Raw genomic sequence first — 12,226 nt, forward strand, 5'->3', positions numbered from 1 at the left:
TGTAGTTGTCTGAATTACAGTCGTTAAGAGCTCGCTCTCAGGCTTAACGACTGGTACATCACATTGTTTCCCTGTCCCAAGTAGTGCTCCACGACTGGTACATCACATTGTTTCCCTGTCACAAGTAGTGCTCCACGACTGGTACATCAAGTAGTAGTGTCCCAGACTGGTACATCACATTGTTTCCCTGTCCCAAGTAGTGCTCCAGTGTTTCCCTGTCCCAAGTAGACTGGTACATCACATTGTTTCCCTGTCACAAGTAGTGCTCCACGACTGGTACATCACATTGTTTCCCTGTCCCAAGTAGTGCTCCACGACTGACTGGTACATCACATTGTTTCCCTGTCCCAAGTAGTGCTCCACGACTGGTACATCACATTGTTTCCCTGTCCCAAGTAGTGCTCCACGACTGGTACATCACATTGTTTCCCTGTCCCAAGTAGTTTCTCCAAGACTGGTACATCACATTGTTTCCCTGTCACAAGTAGTGCTCCACGACTGGTACATCACATGTTTCCCTGTCCCAAGTAGTGCTCCACGACTGGTACATCACATTGTTTCCCTGTCCCAAGTAGTGCTCCACGACTGGTACATCACATTGTTTCCCTGTCCCAAGTAGTGCTCCACGACTGGTACATCACATTGTTTCCCTGTCACCCGAAGTAGTGCTCCAGACTGGTAGTTTCCCTGTCCCAAGTAGTGCTCCACGACTGGTACATCACATTGTTTCCCTGTCCCAAGTAGTGCTCCACATTGACTGGTACACATCACATCACATCACATTGTTTCCCTGTCCCAAGTAGTGTCCCACGACTGGTACATCACATTGTTTCCCTGTCCCAAGTAGTGCTCCACGACTGGTACATCACATTGTTTCCCTGTCCCAAGTAGTGCTCCACGACTGGTACATCACATTGTTTCCCTGTCACAGTCACTGGTACATCACATTGTTTCCCTCCCAAGTAGTGCCCAAGACTGGTACATCACATTGTTTCCCTGTCCCAAGTAGTGCTCCACGACTGGTACATCACATTGTTTCCCTGTCCCAAGTAGTGCTCCACGACTGGTACATCACATTGTTTCCCTGTCCCAAGTAGTGCTCCACGACTGGTACATCACATTGTTGTCCCAAGTCCCAAGTAGTGCTCCACGACTGGTACATCACATTGTTTCCCTGTCCCAAGTAGTGCTCCACGACTGGTACATCACATTGTTTCCCTAGTGCCCAACTGGTACATCACATTGTTTCCCTGTCCCAAGTAGTGCTCCACGACTGGTACATCACATTGTTTCCCTGTCCCAAGTAGTGCTCCACGACTGGTACATCACATTGTTTCCCTGTCCCAAGTAGTGCTCCACGACTGGTACATCACATTGTTTCCCTGTCCCAAGTAGTGCTCCACGACTGGTACATCACATTGTTTCCCTGTCCCAAGTAGTGCTCCACGACTGGTACATCACATTGTTTCCCTGTCCCAAGTAGTGCTCCACGACTGGTACGCACATTGTTTCACATTGTTTCCCTGTCCCAAGTAGTAGTGCTCCACGACTGGTACATCACATTGTTTCCCTGTCCCAAGTAGTGCTCCACGACTGGTACATCACATTGTTTCCCTGTCCCAAGTAGTGCTCCACGACTGGTACATCACATTGTTTCCCTGTCCCAAGTAGTGTCCCTAGACTGGTACATCACATTGTTTCCCTGTCCCAAGTAGTGCTCCACGACTGGTACATCACATTGTTTCCCTGTCCCAAGTAGTGCCCACGAAGTTTCCCTGTGCTAGTGCTCCACGACTGGTACATCACATTGTTTCCCTGTCCCAAGTAGTGCTCCACGACTGGTACATCACATTGTTTTTGTCCCAAGTAGTGCCCAACTGTAGTCACATCCCTGTCCCAAGACTGACTGGTACATCACATTGTTTCCCTGTCACAAGTAGTGCCCAACTGGTACATCACATTGTTTCCCTGTCCCAAGTAGTGCTCCACGACTGGTACATCACATTGTTTCCCTGTCCCAACTGGTAGTCACATTGTTTCCCTGTCCAAGACTGGTACATCACATTGTTTCCCTGTCCCAAGTAGTGCTCCACGACTGGTACATCACATTGTTTCCCTGTCACAGTCCGAAGTAGTGCTCCACGACTGGTACATCACATTGTTTCCCTGTCCCAAGTAGTGCTCCACGACTGGTACATCACATTGTTTCCCTGTCCCAAGTAGTGCTCCACGACTGGTACATCACATTGTTTCCCTGTCCCAAGTAGTGCTCCACGACTGGTACATCACATTGTTTCCCTGTCCCAAGTAGTGCTCCACGACTGGTACATCACATTGTTTCCCTGTCCCAAGTAGTGCTCCACGACTGGTACATCACATTGTTTCCCTGTCCCAAGTAGTGCTCCACGACTGGTACATCACATTGTTTCCCTGTCCCAAGTAGTGCTCCACGACTGGTACATCACATTGTTTCCCTGTCCCCCAAGTAGTGCTCCACGACTGGTACATCACATTGTTTCCCTGTCCCAAGTAGTGCTCCACGACTGGTACATCACATTGTTTCCCTGTCACAGTCCGAAGTAGTGTCCCTAGACTGGTACATCACATTGTTTCCCTGTCCCAAGTAGTGCTCCACGACTGGTACATCACATTGTTTCCCTGTCCCAAGTAGTGCTCCACGACTGGTACATCACATTGTTTCCCTGTCACAGTCACATCCGTGTCCCAAGTAGTGCTCCACGACTGGTACATCACATTGTTTCCCTGTCCCAAGTAGTGCTCCACGACTGGTACATCACATTGTTTCCCTGTCCCAAGTAGTGCTCCACGACTGGTACATCACATTGTTTCCCTGTCCCAAGTAGTGCTCCACGACTGGTACATCACATTGTTTCCCTGTCCCAAGTAGTGCTCCACGACTGGTACATCACATTGTTTCCCTGTCCCAAGTAGTGCTCCACGACTGGTACATCACATTGTTTCCCTGTCCCAAGTAGTGCAACATCACATTGTTTCCCTGCTCCAAGTAGTGCTCCACGACTGGTACATCACATTGTTTCCCTGTCACAGTTCGAAGTAGTGCTCCACGACTGGTACATCACATTGTTTCCCTGTCCCAAGTAGTGCTCCACGACTGGTACATCACATTGTTTCCCTGTCCCAAGTAGTGCTCCACGACTGGTACATCACATTGTTTCCCTGTCCCAAGTAGTGTCCCTAGACTGGTACATCACATTGTTTCCCTGTCCCAAGTAGTGCTCCACGACTGGTACATCACATTGTTTCCCTGTCCCAAGTAGTGCTCCACGACTGGTACATCACATTGTTTCCCTGTCCCAAGTAGTGCTCCACGACTGGTACATCACATTGTTTCCCTGTCCCAAGTAGTGCTCCACGACTGGTACATCACATTGTTTCCCTGTCCCAAGTAGTGCTCACGACTGGTACATCACATTGTTTCCCTGTCCCAAGTAGTGCTCCACGACTGGTACATCACATTGTTTCCCTGTCCCAAGTAGTGCTCCACGACTGTACATCACATTGTTTCCTGTCCCAAGTACTGGACTGGTACATCACATTGTTTCCCTGTCCCAAGTAGTGCTCCACGACTGGTACATCACATTGTTTCCCTGTCCAAGTAGTCCCAAGTAGTGCTCCACGACTGGTACATCACATTGTTTCCCTGTCCCAAGTAGTGCTCCACGACTGGTACATCACATTGTTTCCCTGTCCCAAGTAGTGCTCCACGACTGGTACATCACATTGTTTCCCTGTCCCAAGTAGTGCTCCACGACTGGTACATCACATTGTTTCCCTGTCCCAAGTAGTGCTCCACGACTGGTACATCACATTGTTTCCCTGTCCCAAGTAGTGCTCCACGACTGGTACATCACATTGTTTCCCTGTCCCAAGTAGTGCCACGACTGGTACATCACATTGTTTCCCTGTCCCAAAGTAGTGCTCCACGACTGGTACATCACATTGTTTCCCTGTCCCAAGTAGTGCTCCACGACTGGTACATCACATTGTTTCCCTGTCCCAAGTAGTGCTCCACGACTGGTACATCACATTGTTTCCCTGTCCCAAGTAGTGTTTCCCTGTCCCAAGTAGTGCTCCACGACTGGTACATCACATTGTTTCCCTGTCCCAAGTAGTGCTCCACGACTGGTACATCACATTGTTTCCCTGTCCCAAGTAGTGCTCCACGACTGGTACATCACATTGTTTCCCTGTCCAGTCCGAAGTAGTGTCCCTAGACTGGTACATCACATTGTTTCCCTGTCCCAAGTAGTGCTCCACGACTGGTACATCACATTGTTTCCCTGTCCCAAGTAGTGCTCCACGACTGGTACATCACATTGTTTCCCTGTCCCAAGTAGTGCTCCACGACTGGTACATCACATTGTTTCCCTGTCCCAAGTAGTGCTCCACGACTGGTACATCACATTGTTTCCCTGTCCCAAGTAGTGCTCCACGACTGGTACATCACATTGTTTCCCTGTCCCAAGTAGTGCTCCACGACTGGTACATCACATTGTTTCCCTGTCCCAAGTAGTGCTCCACGACTGGTACATCACAGTGTTTTCCTGTCCCAAGTAGTGCTCCACGACTGGTACATCACATTGTTTCCCTGTCCCAAGTGCTCCACGACTGGTACCACCCTGTCCCAAGACTGGTACATCACATTGTTTCCCTGTCCCACATGGTACATCACATTGTTTCCCTGTCCCAAGTAGTGCTCCACGACTGGTACATCACATTGTTTCCCTGTCCCAAGTAGTGCTCCACGACTGGTACATCACATTGTTTCCCTGACTGGTACATCACATTGTTTCCCTGTCCCAAGTAGTGCTCCACGACTGGTACATCACATTGTTTCCCTGTCCCAAGTAGTGCTCCACGACTGGTACATCACATTGTTTCCCTGTCACAAGTAGTGCTCCACGACTGGTACATCACATTGTTTCCCTGTCCCAAGTAGTGCTCCACGACTGGTACATCACATTGTTTCCCTGTCCCAAGTAGTGCTCCACGACTGGTACATCACATTGTTTCCCTGTCACAAGTAGTGCTCCACGACTGGTACATCACATTGTTTCCCTGTCCCAAGTAGTGCTCCACGACTGGTACATCACATTGTTTCCCTGTCCAAGTAGTGCTCCACGAAGTAGTGCTCCACGACTGGTACATCACATTGTTTCCCTGTCCCAAGTAGTGTCCCTAGACTGGTACATCACATTGTTTCCCTGTCACAAGTAGTGCTCCACGACTGGTACATCACATTGTTTCCCTGTCCTCACGACTGTACATCACATTGTTTCCCTGTCCCAAGTAGTGCTCCACGACTGGTACATCACATTGTTTCCCTGTCCCAAGTAGTGCTCCACGACTGGTACATCACATTGTTTCCCTGTCCCAAGTAGTGCTCCACGACTGGTACATCACATTGTTTCCCTGTCCCAAGTAGTGCTCCACGACTGGTACATCACATTGTTTCCCTGTCATCACATTGTTTCCCTGTCCCAAGTAGTGCTCCACGACTGGTACATCACATTGTTTCCCTGTCACAGTTCGAAGTAGTGTCCCTAGACTAGTACATCACAGTGTTTCCCTGTCCCAAGTAGTGCTCCACGACTGGTACATCACATTGTTTCCCTGTCCCAAGTAGTGCTCCACGACTGGTACATCACATTGTTTCCCTGTCCCAAGTAGTGCTCCACGACTGGTACATCACATTGTTTCCCTGTCCCAAGTAGTGCTCCACGACTGGTACATCACATTGTTTCCCTGTCCCAAGTAGTGCTCCACGACTGGTACATCACATTGTTTCCCTGTCCCAAGTAGTGCTCCACGACTGGTACATCACATTGTTTCCCTGTCCCAAGTAGTGCTCCACGACTGGTACATCACATTGTTTCCCTGTCCCAAGTAGTGCTCCACGACTGGTACATCACATTGTTTCACAAGTAGTGCTCCACGTTGGTACATCACATGTCTGTCCAAGTAGTGCTCCACGACTGGTACATCACATTGTTTCCCTGTCCCAAGTAGTGCTCCACGACTGGTACATCACATTGTTTCCCTGTCCAAAGTAGTGCTCCACGACTGGTACATCACATTGTTTCCCTGTCCCAAGTAGTGCTCCACGACTGGTACATCACATTGTTTCCCTGTCCCAAGTAGTGCTCCACGACTGGTACATCACATTGTTTCCCTGTCCAAGTAGTGCAAGTAGTGCTCCCAAGTAGTGCTCCACGACTGGTACATCGACTGGTACATCACATTGTTTCCCTGTCACAGTCCGAAGTAGTGTCCCTAGACTGGTACATCACATTGTTTCCCTGTCCCAAGTAGTGCTCCACGACTGGTACATCACATTGTTTCCCTGTCCCAAGTAGTGCTCCACGACTGGTACATCACATTGTTTCCCTGTCCCAAGTAGTGCTCCACGACTGGTACATCACATTGTTTCCCTGTCCCAAGTAGTGCTCCACGACTGGTACATGTTTCCCTGTCCCAAGTAGTGCTCCACGACTGGTACATCACATTGTTTCCCTGTCCCAAGTAGTGCTCCACGACTGGTACATCACATTGTTTCCCTGTCCCAAGTAGTGCTCCACGACTGGTACATCACATTGTTTCCCTGTCCCAAGTAGTGCTCCACGACTGGTACATCACATTGTTTCCCTGTCCCAAGTAGTGCTCCCCTGTCCCAAGACTGGTACATCACATTGTTTCCCTGTCCCAAGTAGTGCTCCACGACTGGTACATCACATTGTTTCCCTGTCACAGTCCGAAGTAGTGCTCCACGACTGGTACATCACATTGTTTCCCTGTCCCAAGTAGTGCTCCACGACTGGTACATCACATTGTTTCCCTGTCACATTGTTTCCCTGTCCCAAGTAGTGCTCCACGACTGGTACATCACATTGTTTCCCTGTCACAGTCCGAAGTAGTGCTCCACGACTGGTACATCACATTGTTTCCCTGTCCAAGTAGTGCAAGTAGTGCTCCACGACTGGTACATCACATTGTTTCCCTGTCCCAAGTAGTGCTCCACGACTGGTACATCACATTGTTTCCCTGTCCCAAGTAGTGCTCCACGACTGGTACATCACATTGTTTCCCTGTCCCAAGTAGTGCTCCACGACTGGTACATCACATTGTTTCCCTGTCCCAAGTAGTGTCCCTAGACTGGTACATCACATTGTTTCCCTGTCCCAAGTAGTGCTCCACGACTGGTACATCACATTGTTTCCCTGTCATCCATTGTTTCCCTGTCCCAAGTAGTGCTCCACGACTGGTACATCACATTGTTTCCCTGTCCCAAGTAGTGCTCCACGACTGGTACATCACATTGTTTCCCTGTCCCAAGTAGTGCTCCACGACTGGTACATCACATTGTTTCCCTGTCACAGTCCGAAGTAGTGCTCCACGACTGGTACATCACATTGTTTCCCTGTCCCAAGTAGTGCTCCACGACTGGTACATCACATTGTTTCCCTGTCCCAAGTAGTGCTCCACGACTGGTACATCACATTGTTTCCCTGTCCCAAGTAGTGCTCCACGACTGGTACATCACATTGTTTCCCTGTCCCAAGTAGTGCTCCACGACTGGTACATCACATTGTTTCCCTGTCACCAAGTAGTGCTCCACGACTGGTACATCACATTGTTTCCCTGTCCCAAGTAGTGCTCCACGACTGGTACATCACATTGTTTCCCTGTCCCAAGTAGTGCTCCACGACTGGTACATCACATTGTTTCCCTGTCCACAGTAGTGCTGTCCACGACTGGTACATCACATTGTTTCCCTGTCCACGACAAGTAGTGTCCCCGACTGGTACATCACATTGTTTCCCTGTCACAAGTAGTAGTGCTCCACGACTGGTACATCACATTGTTGTTTCCCTGTCCCAAGTAGTGCTCCACGACTGGTACATCACATTGTTTCCCTGTCCCAAGTAGTGCTCCACGACTGGTACATCACATTGTTTCCCTGTCCCAAGTAGTGCTCCACGACTGGTACATCACATTGTTTCCCTGTCCCAAGTAGTGCTCCACGACTGGTACATCACATTGTTTCCCTGTCACAAGTAGTGCTCCGAACTGTAGTGTCCAAGTAGTGCTCCACGACTGGTACATCACATTGTTTCCCTGTCCCAAGTAGTGCTCCACGACTGGTACATCACATTGTTTCCCTGTCCCAAGTAGTGCTCCACGACTGGTACATCACATTGTTTCCCTGTCCCAAGTAGTGCTCCACGACTGGTACATCACATTGTTTCCCTGTCCCAAGTAGTGCTCCACGACTGGTACATCACATTGTTTCCCTGTCCCAAGTAGTGCTCCACGACTGGTACATCACATTGTTTCCCTGTCCCAAGTAGTGCTCCACGACTGGTACATCACATTGTTTCCCTGTCCCAAGTAGTGCTCCACGACTGGTACATCACATTGTTTCCCTGTCACAAAGTAGTGCTCCACGACTGGTACATCACATTGTTTCCCTGTCCCAAGTAGTGCTCCACGACTGGTACATCACATTGTTTCCCTGTCCCAAGTAGTGCTCCACGACTGGTACATCACATTGTTTCCCTTTCCCAAGTAGTGCTCCACGACTGGTACATCACATGTTTCCCTGTCCCACGTAGTGCTCCCTAGACTGGTACATCACATTGTTTCCCTGTCCCAAGTAGTGCTCCACGACTGGTACATCACATTGTTTCCCTGTCCCAAGTAGTGCTCCACGACTGGTACATCACATTGTTTCCCTGTCCCAAGTAGTGCTCCACGACTGGTACATCATCACATTGTTTCCCATGTTTCCCTGTCAAGTAGTGCTCCACGACTGGTACATCACATTGTTTCCCTGTCCCAAGTAGTACATCACATCCACCTGTCTGGTACATCACATTGTTTCCCTGTCACAAGTAGTGTCCCTAGACTGGTACATCACATTGTTTCCCTGTCCCAAGTAGTGCTCCACGACTGGTACATCACATTGTTTCCCTGTCCCAAGTAGTGCTCCACGACTGGTACATCACATTGTTTCCCTGTCACAGTCCGAAGTAGTGTCCCTAGACTGGTACATCACATTGTTTCCCTGTCCCAAGTAGTGCTCCACGACTGGTACATCACATTGTTTCCCTGTCACTGTTTCCCTGTCCCAAGTAGTGCTCCACGACTGGTACATCACATTGTTTCCCTGTCACAGTCCGAAGTAGTGTCCCTAGACTGGTACATCACATTGTTTCCCTGTCCCAAGTAGTGCTCCACGACTGGTACATCACATTGTTTCCCTGTCCCAAGTAGTGCTCCACGACTGGTACATCACATTGTTTCCCTGTCCCAAGTAGTGCTCCACGACTGGTACATCACATTGTTTCCCTGTCCCAAGTAGTGCTCCACGACTGGTACATCACATTGTTTCCCTGTCCCAAGTAGTCCCAAGTAGTGTTTCTCCACGACTGGTACATCACATTGTTTCCCTGTCCCAAGTAGTGCTCCACGACTGGTACATCACATTGTTTCCCTGTCCCAAGTAGTGCTCCACGACTGGTACATCACATTGTTTCCCTGTCCCTAGTGCTCCAACTGTAGTGTCCCAAGTAGTGCTCCACGACTGGTACATCACATTGTTTCCCTGTCCCAAGTAGTGCTCCACGACTGGTACATCACATTGTTTCCCTGTCCCAAGTAGTGCTCCACGACTGGTACATCACATTGTTTCCCTGTCCCAAGTAGTGCTCCACGACTGGTACATCACATTGTTTCCCTGTCACAGTAGTGCTCCACGACTGGTACATCACATTGTTTCCCTGTCCCAGTAGTGCTCCACGACTGGTACATCACATTGTTTCCCTGTCCCAACTGGTACATCACATTGTAGTGTGCTCCACGACTGGTACATCACATTGTTTCCCTGTCCACAAGTAGTGCTCCACGACTGGTACATCACATTGTTTCCCTGTCCCAAGTAGTGCTCCACGACTGGTACATCACATTGTTTCCCTGTCCCAAGTAGTGCTCCACGACTGGTACATCACATTGTTTCCCTGTCCCAAGTAGTGCTCCACGACTGGTACATCACATTGTTTCCCTGTCCCAAGTAGTGCTCCACGACTGGTACATCACATTGTTTCCCTGTCCCAAGTAGTGCTCCACGACTGGTACATCACATTGTTTCCCTGTCCCAAGTAGTGCTCCACGACTGGTACATCACATTGTTTCCCTGTCCCAAGTAGTGCTCCAAGTAGTGTTTCCCTCCACGACTAGGGTACATCACATTGTTTCCCTGTCCCAGTAGTCCCAAGTAGTGTCCCTAGACGACTGGTACATCACATTGTTTCCCTGTCCCCTGTCCCTGGTACATCACATTGTTTCCCTGTCTAGTGTAGTGCTCCACGACTGGTACATCACATTGTTTCCCTGTCCCAAGTAGTGCTCCACGACTGGTACATCACATTGTTTCCCTGTCCCAAGTAGTGCTCCACGACTGGTACATCACATTGTTTCCCTGTCCCAAGTAGTGCTCCACGACTGGTACATCACATTGTTTCCCTGTCCCAAGTAGTAGTGCTCCACGACTGGTACATCACATTGTTTCCCTGTCAGTAGTGCTCCACGACTGGTACATCACAGTGTTTCCCTGTCCCAAGTAGTGCTCCACATCACTGGTTCATCACATTCCACGACTGGTACATGTCCCAAGTAGTGCTCCACTATTGACTGATATTCTAAAAATTAAAATATATTTAATATGTAAGTTTAATCGTAGAATTATTTTATTAGTCGGAAACATCTTACAATGCAGCAAACTCGGGCATGTCCCTTTAACAGGTCACAAGAGCCCGTGATTACGAAACAGGTAAAGAACACACTTTAGAGAGGTGTTTGCCAGAAATAAGTTTAATCTGACATGTTTCTATTTATCGCTATGTGTTAAAACCAACTCATCAGATCTGTTCTATGTGACGCACAAACTAGTATAATATAACAAGCATAGTTCTACTCTATAAAAATATAGTTACATGTTACCGTATATAATTACTGTAATCTACGTTATATACTGTAAACACAAAGCTATGTTATATACTGTAAACACAAAGCTATGTTATATACTGTAAACACAAAGCTACGTTATATACTGTAAACACAAAGCTACGTTATATACTGTAAACACAAAGCTATGTTATATACTGTAAACACAAAGCTACGTTATATACTGTTAACACAAAGCTACGTTATATACTGTAAACACAAAGCTATGTTATATACTGTAAACACAAAGCTATGTTATATACTGTAAACACAAAGCTATGTTATATACTGTAAAACCTAAGCTATCAAACTACATGTAAAAACTCTACAAACTCAAATGTGTTCACAAACGACTTTATCATAGTGAAATATCGCACACGTATATATACTCGTGTGTATATATATATATATATATATATATATATATATATATATATATATATATATATATATATATATATATATATATATTATTATATATTATTTAACATATTTACACCTAAAGAACTTCATTGGAACTGAAAACGTTATTTCAATTATATTAATGTAAATATTTAAATATTATGCATTTTAACATGTTCCATATGATGCACGTATTATTTTTCTCTGTGAAACATGTATTAATACAATGTTAGATATAAGCGAATTCAGGCGCGGACTCTGCATTTTAAAAAAGTTGGAGCTAGTCTACATGTAACTAATTAAATCAAGTTCTATATCAGCGGTGAATGCATTTTAAAATAAGGGGGTGGAGGATGACATTTTTTTTTTTTTTTTTGAGCTCCAGACCCCTCTGGATCCGCGCCTGCAAACACTAGTATATTCCACTACAACACTAGTATATTCCACTACAACACTAGTATATTCCATTACAACACTGGTATATTCCACTACAACACTAGTATATTCCAATACAACAGCCGAAGCAACTTCTATGATTTCACATTGAACCGACCATCCACATTTTGTTTTCGTTCCGTGATACAGCATTCCTCGACATTAATTGTACAGTTTCGAAACTAGGGCAGACACCATTGTATTATCTCTTCATTAATGCTCAAAACACGTCATGTCGTGTGCACTGTTCAATAATAAGTATTAAAAAAAATGACGTCAGATGTATTTGTCCATCAAGTTAATTGTCGATGTGCGTTGATAGATAAATACATGTACAATTCAATTT

This window comes from Gigantopelta aegis, chromosome 12 (assembly GCF_016097555.1).
Source record: "Gigantopelta aegis isolate Gae_Host chromosome 12, Gae_host_genome, whole genome shotgun sequence".
NCBI lineage: Eukaryota > Metazoa > Mollusca > Gastropoda > Neomphalida > Peltospiridae > Gigantopelta > Gigantopelta aegis.